Below are 26,717 nucleotides of genomic sequence, written 5' to 3' on the forward strand. Positions count from 1 at the left end.
CCCGCCCCGCGTCCCTGCAACCGTCGCGCGCGCGGCCCTGCAACCGCCGCCGCGTCCTGGAGGAGATCTGGCCGCCGCCGGCCTGCCCCGACGCTCCACTTGGTGGCCGCCGCTGTGATGGGATTCTGGCCACCTCCTGCTCGAGCCATGGCAGAGGGTCCAGCTCGAGCACGCAGGAGACGGGTGCCCTACTAGCTTCGTTTCGCCGGCCGCCTGTGGAGAAATTCCATATTCCATAGTTTTTCATCCAAACAGCTTTTGGAATTGCTTACACCCTTTAATTCCAACAACAATTTCCAAACACATCCAAACAACAGAATTGAATTAGAAGCCAATTCATTTCCACCTTAGATTTCGAATTTTAGTCCAATTCAATTCCATGCCAACTTTCTATGCATCCAAACACAGCATACATGAAAATAAGATAGTACTCCTCTAGGCATGATCTTCATGGCCAGCCATGGTCCATTGATGCTCAATCAGATCCGTCTGCAGCTGTTTGGAGACTGTGTCGTTTGTGACTTCTACATTCATATGTAGATAGTCCGCCCAAGATGAAGCTCCAGAAACTGGCGCAACCAACTCACCTTGGAATTCCCAGTGGTTCTCATTGCGGCCATCAGGACGCTCGTTCCTCAACGATCATGTTGTGCATGATCACGCAGCATGTCATCACCTCATGCATGGTCTTCAGCGACCATGTTCTTGCCGGGTGACGGACAATTGCCCACCGAGCTTGGAGCACACCAAATCCACGCTCCACATCTTTCCTGCAAGCCTCTTGCATCTTGGCAAGCCTCTTGCGCGGCGACAACGGTGCCGATGGCGAGTACTGCGGCGCTGCGGCGGACGGCGGCAGCTGGGATTGGGGTGTTGGCGTCGCACTAGGACAGCAACGAGGGGGAAAACGAAACAAGTCCAAGCGGTCGATTTCGCTCTCGCTGACTTGCGGGACCGGGTAAGAAATGGAGGACGCTCGGCGCGTCCGTGCAGTGTCCGCGGAGACGCAAACCTGGCGCATATTTGGGCCAGGTTTGCGTCTCCGCGGACGGACCGGTCACTTTGCATCGCCCCGCTGGAGCAGGGCCCAGACGCATTTCCGGTCACGGCGGACGAAAACGGTCGCTCAGCGACCATTTGCGTCGCGCCGCTGGAGATGCCCTTAGCTAAAGTTGAATGCATATTATTGGTCATGGCAAGAGTCTGTACTACAAAGCGCTATGCAGACAGGTATTTAAACAATCGCTATGCTGTTCGGATATATATATATAGGAAAAGGAGTATGTCCTCATGTACTTACTTTATGAGTTCTAACTAGAAAACATGCCCGCTCGTTGCAACGGGAGTATAAAATCCAAATTTTGTATGAAAAAACTTGGGGCGATAGAAATTTTGCGCCAAAGTCGATTGATGTGCATAACCTGAACCTTAGTTCGCTGTTTCATGTTGACTATGGTAGTAGAGCCCTAGCATGGAGTCAATTACTCCTGCTTGTTGCTCATGCTTGTTGGCTTCGGCGCAAAATACACGAGTAATTTACTCGGAGCAACAAACACGAGTCAATTAAAAGATATATGAGTGCTTGTTGCTGAAATGTTTTGTGCAGAAGTCAAAATACAGGAGTGCTTATTGCTCAAAAATTTTGCGCCAAAGTCAATTACTCGTGCTTGTTGCTCATAAAGCTGGAGCGTATTTTCTTCATCTCTTTGTGTTAGAGCATGTCTAATGGAACCCTTAAATCTGTATACAACTGTTTTTTTACGGATTTAAGGGTTCAAATGCCATTTAGTGGAACCCCTAAACCCCTAAATCTGTAAAAAAATTTAAGGGTCGAGGCCCCAACCCGTGCTCCGACCTCTACATTTAAGGGTTGGAGGGGCCAACCCCTACCACAACCTGTACAGGTAACCGTTTTTTACGGGTTTAAGGGTTCCACTAAATGCCTCCTGTTTTTCACACCTCCAACCCCTCCAATTTTGCCAATTCTTGACCCTTATAGCTATAAGGGTTTAAGGGTTCCATTAGACATGCTCTTACCGAGTGACCTCAACGCACGGGCTGGAGCCAGGTAGTAGAGCCCTAGCAGCACTCCAACCTGAACTTGGCTTGGAATCAATTTCGAATAGTCCTCAGCTACCTCGTGCGTCTCTCAACCCTTCTTCCTGCGAGGACGATTTCGATCACCTGCAACTGCTGAAGCGCTAAACACGGCGACGGGAAATTCCGGGTTATCGTGGCCAACAACCGTCGCCTGTTGTCGATGCATGTGCTGTTGGCTTTAAGTGCACTGCAGCCTAGCTAGCATCTGAACTTTCAAAAAAATAGTCTCCGACTGTAGGCCAAGAAGGCAAGAAGTGTAGATCAGGTGCCAAGGACGCCAACGCTCATGTAAGGCGCGCGGTGGTAGTCCACGCCGGCTTGCGTGTAGTTCCTTTCCTTCCGAGGCGGCGATACGAGGACGACCTGACAGTCGGTAACCATGTAAGGTTCTGCGAGGCATCGGGCAGCAGCCAGAGAAGGGCGCGGCAGATCGGAGCAACTTCCTGACAAAAGTTGTTGGAAGGGCGAGATTGCATTGCAATCTGGCGAAGTCGGCAGAACAGCTGACTCACGTCGTCATTTGTCCGGCGGATGTAGGACTCGAGCCAGATTTCTCGTAGTGATTTGTTCCGGCGAAGTTGTCGGCAGGAGGATGGAGCACTCCGGCCAGAAATTATCGTTTTGCTTCGTTCCGGTGAAGTCGTCAGAACGTGGAGACAGCAGACTCACGGCGAGAGGGCGTAGGACACCAGCCAGGATTACTCGTTGCTTGTATGTTTATAATCGAGTTTGCCAGATCGAGTTCTTGTACAATTCAAGTAGGACACGAGTTGTACTCGGCTGCAAGGTGGATTGTTGCGTGTGTGGCCGCGTGGGGTTTCTGTCTCCCTCCAACCTCCATACGCTTTGAACAGGCCGGTCTGGGACAGAGTCCTTCACGATACAGAGACGGGCGAAGAGTCCAGAACATGTTGGTATTGAGCGACGGACCAAACGAAAAAGCCAAGACGAACGAAACGGATGGAACGGACCGAACCACGGAAACACTTCATACTTTATTATTATTAGGTATAGACTAGCATAAAACCCGTGCGTTGCTACGGTGCCATATTATATGCAATGGACATCCGTTCATACATTTATGATAAATGGAATTAATCATTTGATTGTCTATCTTTTTAACGCGTATTATTAGCAAATATCACAAAACATAAGTCCAAACCATGTAATAGTGCACTCAAAAGGATTTCTTTTAGTACCTGTGTCTTGTTCTCAAGCCCTATTTTCCTAAGAGTTACAAGGTGTAGTCCTATATCGCTCTTTCTTCGTAATAAAATCATCTTTAGATCAAACTAAGAACAAAAGAGCATATGGTGCCAAGTTTGGGATTTTGATGTAAAATGTCAACCTAGAGACGGAAAATATTTTCTATGTTTAGATCTAGTAAATTTCTGCAACATAGAACTATCAATTAAAAAAGCTTGATTATTTTATCGTAAAGCCTAAAAGTGTTTCACATTGACTCCCTCATAGACAGTAGGATAATTACATGAGAACAAAGATCCGACATTTTAACTGTTCGTGTCGCTATCTTGCAGGTTTCAGCCCATTTCCAATTCGAGCTGGGATTTTGTGTTGGTAAACTTACCTTGCAGAGTTGAAGTAGTTAGTACTTATATTCATCTAATGCTTGAAAACATGTTTTGTGAATTACTGTAACATGTAATCTTTTATTCTGAATTGGTGAATTTGCAGCTTTGAAATCACCTGCCGGAAACCCTCAGAACTAAATTTCCAGGGATCTCATGTACCTGCAGCTGCTAGGGAAGTCATGGCAGCGGTAAGGAAGCAGGCATGCCCAAGTTTGAACTAACTGGTAAATCATCGCTGCCCAGCTATTGCACCTAATAAATCAATGTTTTGTCTTGTTTGAAGTTTAGGTTCTACACAAACAACGTTCTATCTCTTCTTCTGTCAGAAAACATACAAAGCTTTTGCACAAAGGCAGCGAAGGAGGGCGTCGCTAGCAGCAACATGGGGAGTTGCTTGTCCTCCTCGCGGCCGTGCAGAAATTCAGAATAGAAGGTTAGGCGGCTGAAGTGCAATACCTTGGCGCCGCCGGTGGACTGCAGCGGCGTGCAGCCTGCCTAGGGGCAGTGCTGCGTGGTGACGGCGACGTACCAGGAAGGCAAGCTCGATGATGCGTACTGGGATTGGAGCAGCGCCGGTGCAGGAGGCTCGACACGCCGCCAGCTATGGGAGAAACGGAGTCTCGCCGAGAAAGGTGTTGGGTTTTTCTGCTGGTAGGGATCGACGGGGAGCCTAACTACATCACGGACGGGGGTGTAGATGGTCGTCACTGGCATAGATGTCGTTCACCCGTCGACCTTCATTTGTGCCATGAGAGATTCCAGCATGATGGATACGGCACAGATGGTCGCCTTGTCATTGGCGCAGCGGACACGTTCACGCCCACACCACCACCATGATCGGCACAACGGCCCGATGCCCAACCGCGCGGTCTTCCCCCACCTCCTGCGAGTCCCCGCACGATGGAGCACACGGTATGGATGGCGCTGCCCTCAGCGCCTATGGCCCATGGCCAGGCTTACAACGCCCGAAGAAGAGCTCACTCATCAGAACTCGCTCGATCATGGCATCGTTCATGGCGCTGGCGCTGATGTACGATCGCCTTGTTTCTTCAGCTTCGATTCGATCTAGATCATGTGTTTTGGAGATTATATAAGGAGATCATGTGTTTTGGAGCCGGACATTGGTTCCTATTTCTTCACGTTGGTTCCCAAACTTTGCTTTCAGAACATGACACGACAAGTCTCTCGTAGGATTTTGGATAGACGACGGACCAAACCAAGGAAATTTGCCCATCGTTGCATCGGGAGAAGAAAAAACATACACTCATGTAAGCGCACTGACTTCCCTCGCTGTGGAGGACTGGCCCTCTACGCCCGTGCTCCAGCGAATTCTACTGATACAGCCGTGAAATCACCGGCAGATGTTTTCAAGTCCATCGTCGGCCGTTGGGATGACGCCATCGCCGCTCTCGTTAATCCTATGCATTTTTCCAGGATAATGTCAAAGTGGCAGGAGAGACATCATGCGAAACTTTACCAGGTCCGTCGTTGGCCGTTGTTCCTCCCGTGCATTTGCCAGGATAATGTCAAAGTGGTAGGAGATACATCATGCAAAACTCTACCAGGTACGTCGTCGGCCGTGGGGATGACGGTGGCGCCGCTTCTCGTTCCTCCTCGTGCTTTTGCCGGGATCATGTCGAAGCGGCAGGCGAGACACCATGCGGAACTGATGGCGTCGAAGCGGCGTGGCCTAACAGTGTTGCTGGCGCTTCCTCCGTGTACTTTAGCCCAAGGTGTCGAGCTGGCGGGTCGTGTGTGGGCTACCATTTTCACGTGTGTTGGCCCCGTTTTTCGTCCTTGTTGCCATAGTGTATGGTTGCATCTTGCCGAAAAACAATCAGACCTGTTTTGCAAATTCATGGAGCTATGATCGATGTATTATTTTGTGGGTCTGTGTCCATGTGCTTGTCCAAACTCGTCATGCAAATAAAGCATGATACATGACCATGTGTTCCTGTATTCATACACACACATCTTGCCTTGAATCAGACACCTGACCATGTTTTCTAATCTTTGCTTGGTACAGCTGCGGTGACAATCTCCACAGCATAGATCGAACTCGACGATGGCATAGTTCCTTGATGTCGCGGTCGACCGGATGTGCGAAGCGTCATCCACGAACCACCCCGACCCAGCGCAACGTGCTCAACCTGAACGCCTTCGTGGAGATAACGCCTCACCGCTGCGGCCGCACGATCTTCACCTCAGTCTACAGGTCGCCGCGCCGGATCACCGCGATGGGGGCGCTGGAAGTTGCGCTCCGCAGAGATCGATCGACGGGCTCATGGAGACAAAACAAACTCGCGTGGTATTTGCTTATCCGGAACACCACAGCCTGCTCGTATATTTATATCAGGTGATGGTGATGGCGACTTGATCGATTTCTTGTACCCTGCGATACGGAGCGATGCAAACCTGGCTGGTTGGCTTACCAAAACTTTAACTAACGGACTCCTAAGGAAGCACGGGTGTGAGTTGCGCTTGGCAAAGAAGAGATCGATCGACGACGGACTCCTAACTAAGCACGGGTGGGGTATTAAAAAGAGATGAGTCTTGTGCGGAAAGGAGTACTCGTTTCCTTCTTAGATACTTTCGTATAGAGTGTTGTACTCGTTTGGAGGTAGTCCGGGCTACGATTGGATACCAAGCACGACTAACAAGACGAACCGAACGGCGCATGTCTCGCTGGTCGGTATAGGAAACTTACAATAGGTGGACGTATAGGCGAAGAGTCCAGACTTGCCATGATAAAGCGGTGGACGAAAGCGCATATCCAAACCGACCAAAGCGTATTTAGACGGACGAAACCACGGAAACGTTAGCTCCTTTATTATTAGGTATAGATATACTTTATTACCTCAAAGTGAATTTTACGAAAAATAATATCTGAGATACATATGTTGCATATATACTGCATTTTTTTACATAAAATGGTATGTTAAAAAAACTAAGGGCTCCAATGATATTTTTTCAATGTAATAGTATTGAGTTATATTAGAATAAATAGTAAAATTTAATGAGAATGATAACGAGGTATACTACACTCGTATAAGGGGTATATTAAATGTGGGAGTATGTACACCTAGAAGTATATAAAATAAGTTCATCCAAGAAAAAGTTTCTATTTATCGTTTTTTAGACATCCTGCAGTAGGTCCTAAATGAAAAGATGACTGAACAAAAGAGAGAGCTAGCAGGCTGGAGGACACAAACCTCTGCCTCGAGAACCACATAGTCTGCATGCCGATGAAATGAGATCGACCTGAGCCTGTACAAGCGCATATATAGTGAGTGCTCAACTTAATTTTTCCAATTTGCCAACATGTATCTATGAGTGGAACCAATAATTAAGGGATATGCCATATATTCTGTACTCAAGCAAGTACTTGGATCCCAATCATGATATATCCAGGAGGATAGAGAATGCACACAAAAGAAGGTGTTGCGTTATGTAAGTGGAAATTGTGAACTATATATGCTGATATATTACCATGTAGAAAAACGACATGTCTCAAATAAATCCACTGACGAGGCTTGATCAGCCCAGAAAAGATTGAATTATGTATGATTTATCCTTGCTGGTAAACCAACATACATCACATACACATGTTTTTGTTCCAATAAAAGTCGACATATAAATGTTCCATCTTTCATTATGAATTATATTTATAAAATTAAATCTAAAATCAATTAATACCCAAATGTACAAAACTTCAAAACAAAACTTATAATATGATGCCCGCGCATGTGCGCGGGCCACTTTGCTAGTTCTGAGAAAGAGACAATGCCAGCGGTGGCAAGAAGGATATGGATGTGCCACGGTGACCCTATCCACTGTCCAAGTTGTGTGTGTGCTGGGGGGCACCCTGCTGGCGGCGTCGAGCAACAACAGCATAACTGTGCCTCCATCCTCCGGAAAGATTTGTGGGAGAAGCTTTTCTGGGGCGAGGCCGACGTCTGCCATAGGCCAACGCCCAACCGCCATGTGCTTCGACGGCGCCACACCAGCATCTGTTTTAGCAATGCAGTTGATCGGGGGCGTGGGAGTTGGTGGAGGAAGCCGCGAGATTTCTTGGCGGTGCAACGTTGGAGGGCGTGCCGGCCCGTGCAATCCGGTGGTGGTTGAGGAGGCCACGGGCATGGCTATCCAAGGCCGCGAGGGAGCAGGGAAGGGCCAAGTAGGGGAGGTGCGGGAGAGCAAGCGGCGGAGATAGGCTATGTTGAGCATGGGAAAGCACACAATGGTGCTAGCCTATGGGCTATGGCCATAGGAGAAGACGGGTGGGGGAAAGAGAAGAGTTATTCCCTTTCGATTGTTTTTCGTGTCCTTCGTTGTTGATTCAGAGATGCATGTAGGCTTTGTGTATTTTTTTTGAGCTTATCACAGTGAAGTTGTTTTTATTACCATTATTATTTTATGGTTATAAATGTTCATCTCTTCATTTTGTTATGACATGTATATTTCTTTTTTAATCATACAAACTTACGATCAAAAATGGTGGAAAGAATTGATTTTTTCCTTTATTTGTATATTAAGACAACATCTACGGGATGGAGGAAGTATTATATTTGAGTTTATATCCTATGTATATACCAAGTTCTATGAATGTTTTAAATGCTACACACGGTTATTTTTCCTATATACTTTCAATATTTACATGCATTATATGTTCACCCGTATAACATAGACGCCATCAAATATATCGTAAGGAGCCGTGGCGAAGCACAAGAATTCAACTAGTTCACTTAAGTAGCCGTAAATCATTTAGAATTAATGGTAAGTGAAAAATAGATCAAAAATAAGGAGAAATATCTTACTTCCTTTATTAGTAAGTAAATATAAATATATATATCTAAAGATATATGTCTGTACACTAGTAGAAAATGGGGCATCCATCTAAGCCTTTGGTACCGGAACCGGTACCAAAGGGATCATTTGCACCGGTTTGGGGGCTCAGGCGGGCGAGGAGCTCTGGCACCGGTTTGGGAGGGGCTTTCGTACCGGTTCGTGTTAGGAACCGGTACGAAAGGTCTTCGGCCAAAATTCAGGCGCGCGGTGGGGCCAGGGCTGGACCTTTGGTACCGGTTCGTAACACGAACCGGTACCAAAGGGTGCCACCTATATTATCACATCGCGCGCCCGTCCCTGCCTCTTATTTTTCTCTTCTTCCTCTCACACTCTAAATTTTTTTGCACCTCACACTCCAACAAATCTCTATTTTTTCTCCACCATTTTAACAAGATTAAGGGCATACATCTATCCAAGGGTTAGCAATATCATCTTTTCTTCCGGCGTTCCTAATTTAGCTCATTTCTTTGGTAGTTTTAACTCGTACTATTTTTCTAGTGCTAGCAAGGTGTTCGATGAAATGCCTAAGTTAGGGATTTTATTTTTTTATATGCAATTTGAGCTAAAATTATGGTATGTTTTGTAGGTTTTAATTAGTATCATCCCCGTCCTCGCCGCTGTCGATCGCCAGCGTCGTCCCCTAGCCAGCACCGTACCACCTCGGTGAGCCTCTTCTTTTTTATAAAAAAACTTAGTTTTATGTGATGAACTTGAATATTAATTAAGTTGGTCACTCATATATCCACGATGTTGTGTAATTAATGATTTTTGATATACATATAAAATGCAGATGAGTCGACAATGGATGTACGGTGACCGGTGCCATCCCGAATTCATTAATGGCATGCATTATTTTCTCAACGTGGCTGAGGCAAACAGGCAGTCGAATGGTTTCATCTATTGTCCATGTAGTTCCTGTAAGAATATGACGGATTACTCTACCTCAAAGACCATTCACGTCCACCTGCTGGAGAATGGTTTCATGCCCAGCTATAATTGTTGGACCAAGCACGGAGAAAGAGGGGTTATATTAGAAGACAACGAAGAAGAAGAGGATAGTGACAACTATCCTATGTTCACTGAAGACGGTGATAGTAGAATGGGGGAAGACGAAACTGAAGAAGAGCCCATTTTTGATGAGCCAATTTTTGATGACCCCGATGACGATTTGGGTCGGGCCATTCTTGATGCGAAGATAAGCTGCGGAAGTGAAAAGGAGAGGTTGAAGTTGGAGAAAATGTTAGAGGATCACAACAAACTGTTGTACCCAAATTGCGAAGATGGCCAGAAAAAGCTGGGTACCACGCTAGAATTGTTGCAATGGAAGGCAGAGAATGGTACTTCTGACAAGGGATTTGAAAAGTTACTGAAAATAATAAAGAAGATGCTTCCAGGGGAGAACGTATTGCCCTCTAGTACGTACGAAGCAGAGAAGGTTGTCTGCCCTCTAGGATTAGAGGTGCAGAAGATACATGCATGCATCAATGACTGCATCCTCTACCGCGAGGAGTACGGGAATTTGAATGCATGCCCGGTATGTAGTGCATTGAGGTATAAGATCAGACGAGATGACCCTGGCGATGTTGAGGGCGAGTCCATCCCCAGGATGAGGGTTCCTGCGAAGGTGATGTGGTATGCTCCTATAATACCACGGTTGAAACGTTTGTTTCAAAACAAAGAGCATGCCAAGTTGTTGCGATGGCACAAAGAGGACCGTAAGAAAGATGTGATGCTGAGACACCCCGCTGACGGGTCGCAGTGGAGAAAAATCGACAGAGAGTTCAAGTCATTTTTAGATGACGCAAGGAACTTAAGATTTGGTCTAAGTACAGATGGCTTTAATCCTTTCGGGGAGCAGAGCTCCAGTCATAGCACCTGGCCAGTGACTCTATGTATCTATAACCTTCCTCCTTGGTTGTGCATGAAGCGGAAGTTCATTATGATGCCAGTGCTCATCCAGGGCCCGAGGCAACCCGGAAACGACATTGATGTGTACCTGAGGCCATTGGTTGAAGAACTTTTACAGTTGTGGCGTGACGAAGGCGTACTTGTGTGGGATGAGCACGAACAAAAGGAACTTAACCTACGGGCGTAGTTGTTTGTAGCCATCAATGATTGGCCTGCTCTTAGTAACATTTCAGGGCAGTCAAACAAGAGATACAATGCATGCACACACTGTTTAGGTGAGACAGACGATATATATTTGGGAAACAAGAATCTGTACCTGGGGCATCGTCGATTTCTTCCAAAACAACATCACGTAAGAAAGAGAGGAAAGCATTTCGGAGGTGAGGCAGATAACAGAACGAAGCCTACCCGCCCTACTGGGGATGTTATATATGATATGGTCAAGGATTTAAAAGTGATCTTTGGAAAGGGTCCTGGCGGACAATCTGTTCCGCATGATGTTGACGGACACATACCCATGTGGAAGAAGAAGTCTATATTTTGGGAGCTACCCTACTGGAAATTCCTAGAGGTTCACTCTGCAATCGACGTGATGCACGTGACGAAAAATCTTTGCGTGAACCTGCTAAACTTCTTGGGCGTGTATGGGAAGACAAAAGATACACCGGATGCACGGCAGGACCGGCAAAGTATCCACGAAGGAAACAACCTGAATCCAGAGAAGTATCAAGGTCCTGCCAGCTACGCTCTTACCAAAGAAGAGAAGGAGATCTTTTTTGAAGTCCTGAGTAGCATCAAGGTCCCGTCTGGCTTCTCGTCGAATATAAATGGAATAATAAACATGTCAGAGAAAAAGTTTCAAAACCTAAAGTCTCATGACTGCCACGTGATTATGACACAATTACTTCCGGTTGCATTGAGGAGGCTTCTGCCGGAAAATGTTCGAGTACCCATTGTGAAGCTATGTGCGTTCCTCAATGCAATTTCTCAGAAGGTGATCAATCCACTTACTCTACAAAATTTACAAAAGGATGTGGTCCAATGTCTAGTCAGCTTCGAGTTGGTGTTCCCACCATCCTTCTTCAATATTATGACACATCTCCTAGTTCACCCGGTCGAAGAGATTGGCGTTCTCGGTCCTGTATTTCTACACAACATGTTCCCTTTTGAGAGATTCATGGGAGTCTTAAAGAAGTACGTTCATAACCGTGCTAGGCCAGAAGGAAGCATCTCCAAGGGCTATGAAACAGAGGAGGTCATTGAGTTTTGTGTTGACTTTATTCCTGACCTTAAGCCGATCGGTGTTCCTGAATCGCGCTATGAGGGGAGACTGCGTGGAAAAGGCATGCTAGGAAAGAAAGAAATGACGTGTATGGACGGACATTCTTTCACTCAAGCACACTACACAGTTCTACATAATTCCATCTTGGTGGCTCCGTAGAAAGAGGAACACAAGGATATCTTACGCTCTAAATACCCGGAGGAACGTGAAGATTGGATTGATGGAGAACACATGAAGACTTTCGGCGGTTGGTTGCAAACACGTCTCATGAATGCCACTGATGACGAGCAACTATACTTGTTGGCTAAGCAACCATCTTCGACTATATCGACTTTTCAAGGGTACGAGATTAATGGGAACACATTTTACACGTTCGCCCAAGATAAAAAGAGCACCAACCAAAACTGTGGTGTCCGCTTTGATGCAGCAGATGACAATGGGAAGAAGGTCACATATTATGGGTACATAGAGGAGATATGGAAACTTGAATATGGACCTAATTTCAAGGTCCCTTTGTTCCGGTGCAAATGGTTCAACCTGAAAGATGGGGTACAGGTAGACCCGCAGTACGGAATGACTACAGTGGATCTCAAGAATCTAGGGTACGACACCGAACCATTCGTCCTAGCCAGTGAAGTGGCTCAGGTTTTTTATGTGAAGGACATGTCTAGCAAACCGAAAAAAAGAAAAGAAAGGCAAGAGGACACATCATACGATGAGCCAAAGTGGCACATAGTTCTTTCAGGAAAAAGAAACATCGTGGGAGTAGAGGACAAGACAGACATGTCAGAAGATTATAATAAGTTTGATGATATTCCACCCTTCAAGGTAAAAACTGACCCAAGCATCATCTTAAGTAATGAAGATTGTCCATGGTTGTGTCGCAATCAGAAGAAAGGGAAACAGACGAAGAAAACTCAGAAGACTAGCTAGATAGGGATCATAACTTGTGTATCTCAATATGGAAATCACTTTTGTGTAATGATGTTACTGTATGTAAAATATTAACAATGGAGATGGTTGGCTTGTTTTACTAGTTAAGTAGCTTTCACGGGCTTGCAGGGAAATTTTTCCGAGGCGGAACTTCCGAAGATGCCATAGGGTGTGTGCACCAAGGGCATCTTCGAGAAGTTCTGCCACGGGAGATGTGGCACCCCCGGGATCAGGGTTAGACAAATACCAGATCTTCATCTGACATAAGCCTAACCTAGACCTCGAGAGACTACGGTGAGAGAATCGATAACACAACAGTGACTCTACGACTCGAGAAGTAATACGAGCTCATAACTGAGCAAAGAAACAAAGCATTACAAGCAGAGGTCACTGACCTGACATACATCAATCAACGGAAGCGAAGTTATGCTATTAGACATAGCAAGATAGCAAAAGGCCTAAGAGGCCAGGAGCATAACGGCGACGTCCCAACCCATAGATTCCAGGCTACCACCTGGGAACCCCAAGCTACTCGTCGATGTCGACTAGAAACCACCATCTATTGGAGCGACTTCGTCTGAAACAAAAGCATGCAAAGCTGAGTACAGGGACTCAGCAGGACTTAGTACAACCTTTTAGCAAAGCGGGTATGCGGGCTTTCTGTAGAGCTTCTTTTGCGTAAAGCCAATTTTCCTTTGTAAGATAAGAGAGAAGAGAATCTCGACTACTCAGAACCTTTAAAAGGGGATAAGAGAGCGATATCTCTATCTCTATTGATCATCATGTTATATCCACCAAACTTCATCATCTCGAACCACTATCCTCGGATCACCCCCTCAACACCCGGAGAAGGTATCCGTAAACACACATTGTTTGCCAAGTTTTACGATCAGGTTAAAGTTGTCTATGATCACAAAATCCATTCCCAAGTCGTCCGTAACCGTGGACACGGCTTTTCGAAAAGATTTATGCCTGCAGGGGTGCACAACTTTACCCACACGTACCAACCGACTCTTAATGCCAGAATCATTAGCTCTCTTCCTTGGAAAGCCGGCAGAGGGTGGTTGACCACGACCTTTACCTTGATGTCGCCGAGACCATGAGTCACGCGCTAAGGATTGTTCCGCCGTAACGGGTCAAGTCCCGAAGCCGGTCCTTAACGATGTGAGCCGAGGTGGGTTTCCCCAGAGGCCGCAACCCCCAGCCACCACGACCACGCTTACGTACCTGTTATGTACCTTTTCCCCCAAGCAAAATGCAATGCATATGTCCAGGTAACGCGCAAACTATGTGACTCATGGAATCTACTAGGCAAGTTAGTGAGTCGAGAGGGTACCATAATAGGGCCTCGTGTGGTTGTACGCTCGGTCTTGGTTCAAGAGGCGAGAACTCGGTTCCTAGGGTCGGCAGAAACGAAACAACCCACCATATCCCAATGTGGCCTCTCGTCTGAGCCTTTAATCATGTTTATCAACATCTCTATACTTACCACGTCAACCTATCATGTTATTTTCATTTCATTGTAAGACTCCAGTCCGAAGACCGGAGTAGTAGCGTAACATACTAAGCATGGCTAAGCATAAAGATATAAAGGCTCTAGCGATGCACACATGCCAAACCTAGTTATGCTAGGAGCAGTGGATCAGGGATTTGAGGCTACAAAGGTAGGACATGCAACAAATAGGGTAACTCTACCTATCGATAAAAGACAGTTGAATCGCATGCAATATGAAGGAACCAGAGTAAAAGCATTTCAAAATCATATATGAACCAAGCTAGGTCTTGCCTTTGTCCCTGACAAACCGAAGTGGATCTTCGAAGATCCCATGCTTGACTTGTTCGTCGGTGGACAATTATTGATCTTCGGTGTTGTCGTTCTTCATCGTCTTGGGCATGTTTTCTATCGAGCGCGAAGAAGCAAACACCGGAAATGTAAAACAACAATCAACACATGGCATAATGCAATGCGCATACAAGTATGAATGATATGTCATATTAATGGAATTGAATAAACCCTAGGTGCATCATCAGATTAAAGGGGTTCCGGCATCGGACCCCGACATATAAGAGGGGTTGATTAGGTTTCACTACTAATGCAGTTTTAATTGTTGCAATGATGTATGAAATACTCATAAACAATTAGGGTTCATTTTTCTGAACAATTTCATATATAAAACACCTTTTTCTGAATTAAAAATAAAACAGAAAATAGGAAAAAGGCTGCCTGACGTCATGATGACATCAGCACGACATCATCCATGGCCTGGCCGGCCAGATCGACCACGGCCTCGACGCTGCAGGGCGCCAGGGGCCACGCGGGCACGCGCGTTCGACGCGCGGGGGCTCCGCGAACCAAAAGAGGGTGGCGCCGCCCTCCAATGGTCGCCGGAGGAGCAGCTCCGACTATCTCGTGCGGAGGCCGGGGCGGGCGCACATCGCCGGAGCGCTAGGCGGCGAGATAGGGCGAGAAGCAGGTACCAGGAGGACCGCAAGATCACCGTGAGCACGTGGAGCTTGTCGGCGTCGCTGGAGGTTGCCGGAATCAGCGGCGATAGGCGGTGGTCTGTGGCACGGGCGGGGCCCGATTCGGACGGTAAAGGGCTCCCTGGCCGTCGGTGCTTGGTGGAGGAGAACGAGGGGATCACGGCGAAGCTCCTGGACCGCTCGGCTTGGCACGGGGCAGCGCGGAACGGCGGCGAGCGGCGGAGGCCGCGGGCTAGGGTTTCGTCGGCCGCGCGCAGAGAGAAAGGGAGGAGAGGAGGGAGGTGTGCAGGGGCTTCTCGGCGGCGGTGGGGCTTTATAGCCGGCCAGGGGGCGGCGAGGGCCATCCTGGCCGCCGGCGCCATCTACGGCCACGGCGTCGACAGGCAGCAGCTTGGCTGCGTGCGTGGAGAAGAAGACAAAGGGGGTTTGCAGAAAACCCCCTGGACTTTAGGATTTTCTTAGGAAAAATAAAAACAGGGTAGGATTTGGCATTTTAGGGTGTTTTGAGCCAAATTTTGAGGGGCTTTTTGCACAAATGTTTAAATAGAGCAAACAACAACATTGACAACATTGTTGCAAACCTTTTTAGTGTAAATTTTCTCAAATTAAATGCAAATGCATGCATTCTTATGCACAACTTAGCAACATTATTGGATTAACAAACATGGGATGTTAGGACATATCAGTTAATGTCGAGTGGATCTTATATGAAGGGTTTAGGGTTTTAGTGATGCTTCACTAATTGAAGTATTAAATAGGCATGAGGCATGGCAGGGTTTTAATTATAATCCAAAGTAATCCATTGGTTGGAATTCAAATGTAGTTTAGGGTTTAAGTAGTGATCACCAATGTGATACACAACTAGGATTAGAGCATGAGCCATAAGCTAGGGTTATGTTTAATTGGCTAGGGTTACTCCTCCTTACTTAGTTAGAATTCTTGTATCAAGGCAATGCTAGGTTTGTCTCAAGTGTTTGGATAGACAGGGTTTAAATACATTATCATTACTACTCTACACAAAGCATGAGGATTGGTTTGGTTAACTACTAGTGATTTACTTATTATTTCATGAGAAGAATGAGATCTATTGATCACATATAGAGGTTTAACTTATCATCCCAATTTATAAGATAAGATTATGCATTAGACATGATCAACTATTCCTCACTAATCTCTCTTTATTATTCCTCTCATCACACTCACCTAGATTCTTAGGGTTTATGATCATCACCCAATTTGTAATGATCAAAGTATTGGCCTCATAATAATTCATTAGTGAATCATGGTTCTCTCTCCAAGATCAAGTATTGGTCCATATACTTGAGTATACATATGTAACTTAAGCTCTCTGAGATAAGTAGGGTTCCTCTAGGATTTATGATCATTACCAAGTTGTAATGATCACAACACTTGCCTCTCTATAATTACTAGAAAAATAGGTTCTTACTTACCATCAAGTGTTAGCTAGGTCAAGTAGGGTTTAATACTTGACTTATATTTCTTGTATCATTGGTTAGTATCAACCATTACCTCACTTGGATAAGGTTTAAATAGTAAGCTAGGTTCTATTCAATGAATAATAAAAGCATATGAATGATTCTCTCCTTTCTCTAGGTTTAATGGTATGAGTTGGGACACAAGGTTGGAATGGTCAAGGGTTAATGAAGAATGAATATGAATGTCCTTGGCTTGGGTTCAAGTATTGTAGTTAAAAACATATACCATGTGGATCATGGTGGAAATATTTATTTAGTAAAAGACATGGAAGAGATAAGTTAAGAATAGTTTATTAATTAATTGGGTTCTTAGATTTATAGTTGAACAATTATTCATGTGTTGTTGTAAGGAATGTCATGTTGAGATCCTTTATAAGATCTTATAGTTGACCCTTACTTAAGGTGTTGTTTGTTGTAGAACTAATTCCATTTGATCTAACTCCTAGATCAAATCATCTCTACCCAAAACAGGGTTTTAGCAAAGATCACAGTGAAGTTTATAGCGCTTGACTTGATGATCTACTTCAATTCCAGCAAGTCAAGTGAAACTTTAGTTACTGTGGTAAGTTTTATTTGAAAGCGCGAAAATTCCCTGGATTTTCTATGCATGAATGCAATGCACACTTTGGTGTTCTCTCATTTTATAGCCTCTAAACCTGGGATATTACAGCCTCTCCCCCTTAAACTGAACTTCGTCCCGAAGTTCGAACGCTCTCATGTTTCGGAATGTTGAACTGACTTGAACAGATCACAATCTCTTCAAACTCCATAGTGATCACACTAGATATAATTGGATATATCCCTTATCCAGATCCTTCCTGAAGTCTTCTGATGTCTGGCACTGATACTTTCTTATATTCTACGAGTTCTTCCAACACTCTAAGCTTGTTTTCTTGATCTTCAAAGATCCTTAGATTAGGTCATCTTATTATGCTAATGGACTTTACTAATATTTGTGGTGACAACTTCCTATCTGGGTACCCAAACCTTGGTTCTATCAGCTACAGTGATCCAAAGCTTAATTCTAAAAGATTTGTTCAAGGTAAGATATTGTTTTTCCCTTACCACCATAACTATAGGAATGGTACTAAGTAAGGTATATACAATAGGTATGGTCCTGGTGGTTTATTCCTACGAATGAATTAGACTCATTTAGTCCATCCAATCATGGCTTCTAGTTTATGCTAATTATCCATCTTTTGGTTTCTTTAGGTTCCATGAAAGGAATCTTACTAATAGGCTTATGTTTTGGTATGGTCAAACTCCTTTGGTCTTTAGTCTTCATAGGCTTTGATTGTCCTCCGACATCTTCTTCATCCAACTTCATTATCTTAGACTTACTTAAGTTTTCTTGGTTTTGAGTGATTAACAATTACCCACTCAAGTTAGGGTCTAAACCTTACTTCTTCGAGATACAAACCTTGGCTTCTAGTCTGACATCCTTCTGAGAGTACTATAATATGGATACTTTCCGACAACCTGATGAAAATAAGATCGGACTTCCTCTCAGTTCAGACTTTCTTTGTCATACTCCAAATCATATCTTAATACTTCTCCTTCAGTCTTCCTCTCCCCCTTGGAGTTTACTAATGATCTTTAAACTCCTTTTCTTCTAATCCTTAAACTCCAAGGTTAGAAGATTGGTCTTGGTCTGGCTTATTGTTTGTACTTTTCTAGAGTCTCACGAAGAAGTCTTTGCGGTGTATCCACACAATTGTGAATATCCGATGTGAATCCTCCGACTAAATGTTTACCAGCTACGGAATACCAGCTGCGGAATACCAGCTGCGGAATCCTTCTTTCTTTTAGAGTAAAGGAATGTTCAAGATGCGGACTATCTGGTACCAGCTACAGACTAACTAGCACTAGATGTGGCTTATTTGATACCATCTGTGGACTATTTATGGTTCTAGTCAACATCTGCCTACCAGATGCGGATACTTTTCTAGTTTTAGTTAAGATCTACCTTACTTTCAATGCTTTCTCTTTATGTTTATCCTGTATCAGCTGCGGTCTTATTACACCAGCTGCGACTTTACTGGTCCATTTTCCTTCTTCTAGGGTTTGTCTTGCAAGAAAACCACTTGTTGACACTATAAAGATAGTATTGTAAGTGACTTTACTTGCATTTCCTTCTTCTATAATGCATATGGCTCCACTTCTATTGCTCCATATTCACTATTTTTATCACTTTCATGGTACTTCCAGGTTGAAGTACTCCTCAATTGAGGATAAAAGTGAGTTTTGATTAGTCCTTCCTTTGAAGTAGTGTGGTTTCTTTCCACAACTGTACTTCCTTCTTCCAGTGAACCTTCATCTTGTTTTTAAAATCTTCAGAATTCGCCACTTCCTCACGCGAATACCTTTACCCTCTAGACCTATACCATCAAGTAAGAGCTTGATATTGCAACATGCATTTGCATATCAAAGTCAAACTTCATGTATGGATCTAGTCAAACAATGAAAATCCAATAAAATCCAAGAAAATCCAGCTTTGTGTTTATAATACACATCTTTATATGCCCGAATATAATAGTTGGGTAAGACATCCCTAGACATCAGGCTTAGATGTGTAGTATATAACACCACATAAGATAGGTTTAGGTTGTGATACTTAGCACATATATATGGATTACTACTATTTGTCTCAATATTTACCTCGATTGCTCACTTGCAATCAAATAAAATTGAGCAAATTGGTCTAGAATAGTTGTGGTTGACCTAATTTCCTTGGGACGTACTAACTTACCTTCCATTCAATTGAAAACTAACCTCACATAATCTCTCGTGACTATAACATGGTTACTCTAAACACATGTTTGTTAAAGTCTACCACCAATAACTCCAAGTTTCTCTATAAACTATGCTCTAATAAAGCCTTCTTCCGACTATCATTTTTGGTTCGAGCATACTTGGCACAGTTTCCAGGATTTTAAGGCCTAAGCTTTTGAACTATTCCTTAAATCCTACTCCTCATCGTACTTCTGTTAACTCACTTATGATTATCTACTCCATCACATCATGATTCTCAAGTGAATCATATATGATTACCAACTCTACCATGAAAAGTAGCCTTGTATAACTCCTATCACTCTTCCTTACCTCCTATGATTGACTTATCATAGATTTAAAATACATCGTATGACTTATTCTCCTCATCTTATACCAGTCATTTGACATTTTAAACGACTCTTACTTAACTATAACTTGCATTGGTATACTTCTTCCAATAGGATATCTTCCTTATGGTTGTATCCTCTCTTTGGACTACCATGTATTGTATACCAATTGTGGTCTTCTACCACCCATTATCTTAAACTCCATTGGTGTTCTATTAATTTGGAATGAAGCAAGATAACTAACTAACTTTACTTAAGAAAGATAGATAAGAAAAATTGACTCAAGTGTGTCAGGATTATTCTCAATTGAATAACCATCTCAAGTCATAAGAAAGATAGGGCGTCGTGCGCTACATGCTTTATCTCATCGAGCAGGGCGTCCTTACCCTGCCGACAGCTTTAGTACCGGTTGCACCCACCAGCCGGTACTAAAGGTTACCCACGCGTCCTTATCCCACCGACAGTTTTGTTACATGACAGAAAACCACCTTTAGTATCGGTTGCACCCACCAGCCGGTACTAAAGGTTACCCACGCGTCCTTATCCCACCGACAGTTTTGTTACATGACAGAAAAACCACCTTGAGTACCGGTTGCATCCACCAGCCGGTACTAAAGGTTTGCCGCGCCATTGCATTCCCGCCTATTTTCTTCCCGCGCTTTCCACCGGTTCCCGCCTCTGTCTTCCCGCCATTTTTTCACCATATATATGTAGGGTTGGCCTCCATTTACATATCACATCTAGACTCATATCTGCAAACCTCATCATTCTCTCTCATGGCTTCCATCGTATCTCTAACTCCCCGGGAGGCGGAGGCGCTTTGCGCCTCGAACTACCCCTGCCCGCCGGGCTACCGCGTCCCGACCAGCTGGTTGCTGAGCGTCGGAGGCATACCGGTCCCTCCTGTCCCTCTAGGTGTGGCGCGCGAGATGGCCATCACGAACCACTACTACTTCAAGCTCACGCCAGAGCAGCGGAGGAATCCCTAGTGGCATCCTGACTACAGCCCGACTTGGGAAAGCTTCTTCATCAATCAGCGTGAGAGTGCGCTTGCCAGGCACGAGGAGGACGACCCACCTCGTTCGAACTTCAACGAGGCCGGCTGTCGGCTGTGGTGGCGCAGGCGGACTCTCCAGGGTGTCATGGCCTACCGTGGCCCCCACCTGCGCTACCCTCAGTCCCAGCCCACGCGTGCTCACCCGCCGAGGTTCGACTACCGCGACCCCGATGCCAGCGATGATGATGATGACGACTACGACGACTACAGTGGCGACTACTATAGGGCTAGGCACGAGTATGACTGAATGACTCCAACATTCGAATCTGGCCATGTATCTTAATTTTCAGTTGAGCTATGTACTTTTATTTCGAGTTCAATCATAATAAAATTTTATTCCCGCCCTTTCTTTCCCGCCTTTTTTCTCCAACGCGCGGCGTCGTGGCGGAAAATTTTCCTGCGCGGACGTCGTCAACGGTGACCATCCGAGGCGCTACCATCCGAGGCCAGCACAGGGGCCGACGCGGACATGCAAACGAGCTCTCAAACGACGACTCGGAAGGCTGTAAAAACCACCGGCGCTACCGAGGTTACAGACGAGGACGTTGAAACGGAGCTTACCCTTGGGCTCGGGGATTCGTAGGTGGTGCATGGAAGACGCGGGCGGACGTGGATGCACGGGCGGTGACGCGCGCATGTCGTGGCGGGAGTAAAGAAAAGAAATAGAAAAGATATAGAAAAGAAATAGAAAAAGAAATAGAAAAAGAAATAGAAAAGATATAGAAAAGAAATAGAAAAGAAATATAAAACAAGATATAGAAAAGAAATAGAAACAAAAACAAACAGAAAAGATAAAGAAATAGAAATAGAAAAAGAAATAGAAAAGAAAAAGAAACAGAAAATAAAAAGAAACAGAATAGAAAAAGAAACAGAATAAAAAAAGAAACAGAAAAGAAAAAGGAAAAGAAAAAACAGAAAATGGACCTTTGCTACCGGTTCCACCCACCAACCGGTACCAAAGGCCTTTGGTACCGGTTGGTGCATGGAACCGGTACCGAAGATCTCCGCCACAGGGTTTCATCCCCTCCGCGCGGCAAAGGACCAAATTTCACCCGCAAACTCCCGCAGACACACCATCGTCGAGCCACGCCGTCCGCCGCGCCGCCGTCCGAGCCACGCCGCGCCGCCGTCCGAGCTACGCCGCGCCGCCGTCCGCAGCCACGCCATCGACGTCCGCCGCGCTCCGTAGGTTAGTCCGCCGCTCCTCCCTTCTTTCTTCCCTCCACCGCTCGCGCGCGCCGGCTGGCAGTACGTGTCCGGCGTCGGCGCCGCCGACGCCGCCTCGTCACGCGGCCACACTGCAGACGCCCACGCCCCCGCCGCAGATGCCCACGCCGGCGACGCCAAGCCGCGCTCTGCGGCTTCGTCGACACCACCCTTAGGGTGTTCGACGAAATGCCGCAGAGACGTCGCAGCAGCTGTTGGCCGCCGACCCGGTGCAGCAGCGTGTTGGGCGCGTGTGGTCGCCCATCTCGCACCGCGCGCCCGAGCTTGGAGTAGCCGTGGAGGAGGAGGTTGGCGAGGAAGAGGTCCGGGGGAGCCTCGGCGCTCTCACCACGGCCGGGCGCGCACCAGCACACGAAGCTGCGGCCATCCACCTCGGCGCTCTCTCCGCGGCCGCACGCGAGCGAGCACACGACGCTGCGCATGTCTACCTCGGCGCTCTCGCCGCTGTAGGACACGACGCTGCGGGTGTCGGCGTCTGTGTGCTTGCCGCGGCCATCTACGGCCGTGAGCTTCGCGCACGTTCTACTGCCGAGCGCCTCCTGGCCGCGGGTGCTCCAAGCAGCCAAGTCGCCGCGAGCGCTCGTCCGGATGCCCTAGTGCCTGCCGTGGATCGACATCGGCGCCCTCGCCACTGCATCGACCACCTTCTTGACACGGTCTGGTGGGGTCCCCTGATGCCGGGGCAGGCGGCCTCGACCACCTTCTTGACACGGTCGACGACGTTGAAGCCACGAAGCATCGACTGCCTCCTTGTTGGGCGGGAGCGGGCAGAAGAGCGCGTAGTCGAGCAAGATGACACCGTTGGGCGTAGTCGAGCGGGATGACACCATTTGAGCATGAGGGGCGCGCCGCCGAGTGTTAGGGTCGAGAAATAGAGAGAAGAGCGAGAGGAGGAGGGGGAACGCCGAGTCCGTAGCCATGGTGCCGCGACATCGAGGAGGAGTGCCGAGTCCGTGGCGGTGCCGCCGCGACATAGAGTTAGGGTCGAGAAATAGAGAGAAGAGCGAGAGGAGGAGGGGGAACGCCGAGTTCATGGCCGTGGCGCCGCGACATCGAGGAGGAGTGCCGAGTCCGTGGTGGTGCTGCGTCGCGACATAGAGTTAGGGTCGAGAAATAGAGAGAAGAGCGAGAGGAGGAGGAGGAGTGCCGAGTGTTAGGGTTAGGGTCGAGAAAAAGAGAGAAGAGCGATAGGAGGAGGGGGAACGCTGAGTCCGTGGCCGTGGCGGTCCGTTAGGGTTTTTTGCTTTCTTCATTTCAATTGTTATCCATCTAGCAATCTATTATGATCATGACATGATGAATGAAATAATTGCTTTCTTAATTTTGTAGTGACATTGAGGTATGGCGGACGACACATTCGTCCGAGATGAGGATCAAGAAGAAGCGGTGCAGAAATTGATATATGAGAGTGCTCGTGGGCCGGAACCCGATGGAGATGAAAATGAGTTCGCACAATTTCTGAACGATTTCGGCGAGGGACTTGAGTCTGAAGAAATTAGAAGAGACAACGAAGTGTCCATAACAAACTTCGGCGAGGTGTATATTTATGTATCAAGTCTATGTTCATCACTAGATGCATTCTTTTATTTGTATTGCACTTATTAACGAATCATTTTTCTTTTAGCCTTCTGGATCATCGAGCAAGTCTGTTAAAACAAAACGAGGCCCGACGCGAATTCTAAAGGGCGAGGGTAGGTTAGCCCTGTTGATCGCCAAAACCCACCGGCGGGCAGCGGCCTGTCAACACGGTAGAGCCGGGAAGAGCCTAGAGCTGCGGCTGGCTGAGACCCCTCCGAGCGACGGCCCGCAATGCTCTTCTGGTCACACGCGGCGATGCGAAGTGCAAGGGTGTGCCACCTGACCTATACCTGGTCAGGAAGGTGATGGGGATGCCTCGCTTAGTTCCTGCATGGCATACACGTAAACATTAAATAAGAGCCTCGATCGGCTATCAGGTTATCCTGTGAATCGGCTCAAAGAGCCGATCCACCCATGATCCGTACGGGGTGCACGAATACTTGGTGATCCTGCTTGATCAAGATAAAGCTAATGAGATCTACGACGATTTAGGGTTTTCACCGCATAATCGGATCATCCTACTCCAGGTTGGGCCTCGCGGCCACGCACGGTGCTCGTAAGCCGATCCTAAACAAGGCCACACAACCAACGTGACGTTGATCATCGGAACATCCTGTTTAGGACTTGCGAACGCCACCCTACGTGCCGCTGGATCCTCCCCCCCTTCGTAAGGCCTAACTATTGCAGATATTAAACTAATCCTTGCAGAGCAAGGAGCAATCGTAACGGATCAGATCTACTAGATGATGAACAAGTAGGTGCCGCCCCACGCCTGAGATAGGCGTGAGGGCGGCTAGACATGCGAGGGTTGCACTACGTAAGCATGTTTATACGAAGAGCTATGCTAACCCTAACACATCTATGATAACTACGTTGCCCGCCATCAAAGACGCTTCAGTACGGGCAACGCATGAACAACGTGGAGCTTGTGCTGCCTAGATCGCAAGATGCGATCTAGGCAGCATGTCGCTTACCTGATTGAAACCCTCGAGACGAAGGAGTTGGCGATGCGCCGAGATTGGTTTGTTTTGGGGTGAACGTTGTGTTGTTGTTATTCCATAAACCCTAGATACATATTTATAGTCCAGCGGACTTTCTAACGTGGGAATATCCCACCGTGTGCGATACAAATTCTAAATCTTGATCTAAGATATAACCTACTATAATTAAAGATACACGGGCAAACTAGCCCAAATTCTCCGTGCAAGGCCGCTTCAGAGATCTTCCACGTGTAGTCCTCTAAGCCCATCTCTCTTGCGGCCCACCTCTGGATTTGTCCAAAATATGGTGATAACACATGCCCCCCTGGTTTTGGAAATAATTTTCCAAAATCATTAAGCTTTCCTTTCGAAGGGTCATGTCGTGGCAGAGCAGAGCTGTTGCAGTATCCGTTATCATTATGCCCTGTCTTCTCAGCTCCTCTGCAAAATTCGATAGCTCCGGCGTCATCTCCTTGGAAACTGTAATGACAGTAAATTTCCACCAGGCTCCTCATTATTTAACTGTGCCGATCGATTAGCTTTCTTCATCTCCTTCCTTTGTTCCAGCCATCGGCACCCCAAAAAAAAAACCCTCTTCTCCCTCAGCAATGTCTTCCTCTTCCTCCTCCTTCTCAAACCTCTTCCCCCCATTCTCGCCGAAGAAGAATGAGGACAAACCTTCTTCCGAAGTGAACCCCCTCCCCTCCGATGATGAGAAGAAAGAAGGAGAAGCAGCGAAGGCCAAGGCCTTCCCCTCCGTCAAGCTCCCGCCGAAGAAGCGCTCCCGCATGTGGGCGGACAGCGAGGATGAAGATGACGAGGAAGAAGAAGAAGAGGAGGAAGAAGATGAATCTTCCTCTTCCGCCGGGTACCCGCCAACCAAGCGCTTCCGCTCCTGGGCGGACAGCGAGGACGATGATGATGACGAGGAGGAAGAGGCTCCGGCTACAGGCTGGGGTAGCAGCGACGAGGAGCTCCCCGGGAGCAGCGCCGACGACATCGACGGCGGTGACGACGAGGACAGCGACGATTAGTAGAAATAGGACTAGTAGTAGCAGTGCGCTAGGCACTAGATCCCTCTTTTGAGAGCTATCGGCTCTTTCTTGTAAAGCCGCTCCTCTGACTTAATGAAATTGTTCTTTTGATTCATCTTTCAATTGCCCCAATTTCATTCCTTCCGCCTGCCATGTCAAGACCGATAGCAATGTATCGATTTTTTCCTTCTCTTGGCCGCCCATGAAGCTGGATTCTTATGTCGATTAGCTCGTAGGCCAAGAACTTCTCAATTTCAGGCCGCGATTTGGTATCTGACCATATTTTTTCGCAATCCTTTAGCCGATGACTATTCATCGGCTATTTTGAAAATCCAATCCCTGTGCAGCGACAGGATAGTCCAAAACCTGTAAAAGCCGACGGCCTCCCTTCCTGATTCCTCTCCATAGCTTCAGCAATCTTCTTTTGCGAACAGAACTGCTTCCAGAGAGGATCACAACGCAGGATCAATCGATGCAATCTCGATGTAGTCCGTTGCCCCCCGAGTCTTCATCAAGGCGAGGACAGTCGTGAGCTAACCACATGTGTCACCATCAGCCTCCGAATCGTAATGCCAGCCGATTCCGTCAAAATCGGCTCTCTAAAGAACTTCTAGGGCGAGCTGCCCCCCGAGCCTTCATCAAGGCAAGAATACCGGCGAGGATGCATAAGTCGTTGATCAGCTTTCTTCTACGGAACATCGACGTCGATGTAAACCCTTGAACACATAGCCAGTAGGTCTTGGTCCCGTGCAACTGTACTAAAGTCGATGACTGCGCATCGGCTTCGCCTCTTGCGAAATTTTTTTTTTGTTTGGCCGGTTTTTCTTAACCGGCCTCCCATGTTTTACTGCACGCATGTCTGCACATGTTTATCCGCACATGTTCATCTGACTATATGCCCCCCGAGCCGAATCTGCCAAATGATTGCAGATATCGGCTTTCTTGGTAAGTCAGGGCACTGCACTTGCACGTCGACTTCGCAAAGATTCATGCTGACTTTCATCTGCCGACGTGGCCGCTGCCCAGTAGATCGTTGCTGACCATAAACAGAATATGTGCAGAAGATAATTTTGGCCGAT

Source organism: Lolium perenne, chromosome 7, assembly GCF_019359855.2.
Source record: "Lolium perenne isolate Kyuss_39 chromosome 7, Kyuss_2.0, whole genome shotgun sequence".
In the NCBI taxonomy this organism is placed as follows: domain Eukaryota; kingdom Viridiplantae; phylum Streptophyta; class Magnoliopsida; order Poales; family Poaceae; genus Lolium; species Lolium perenne.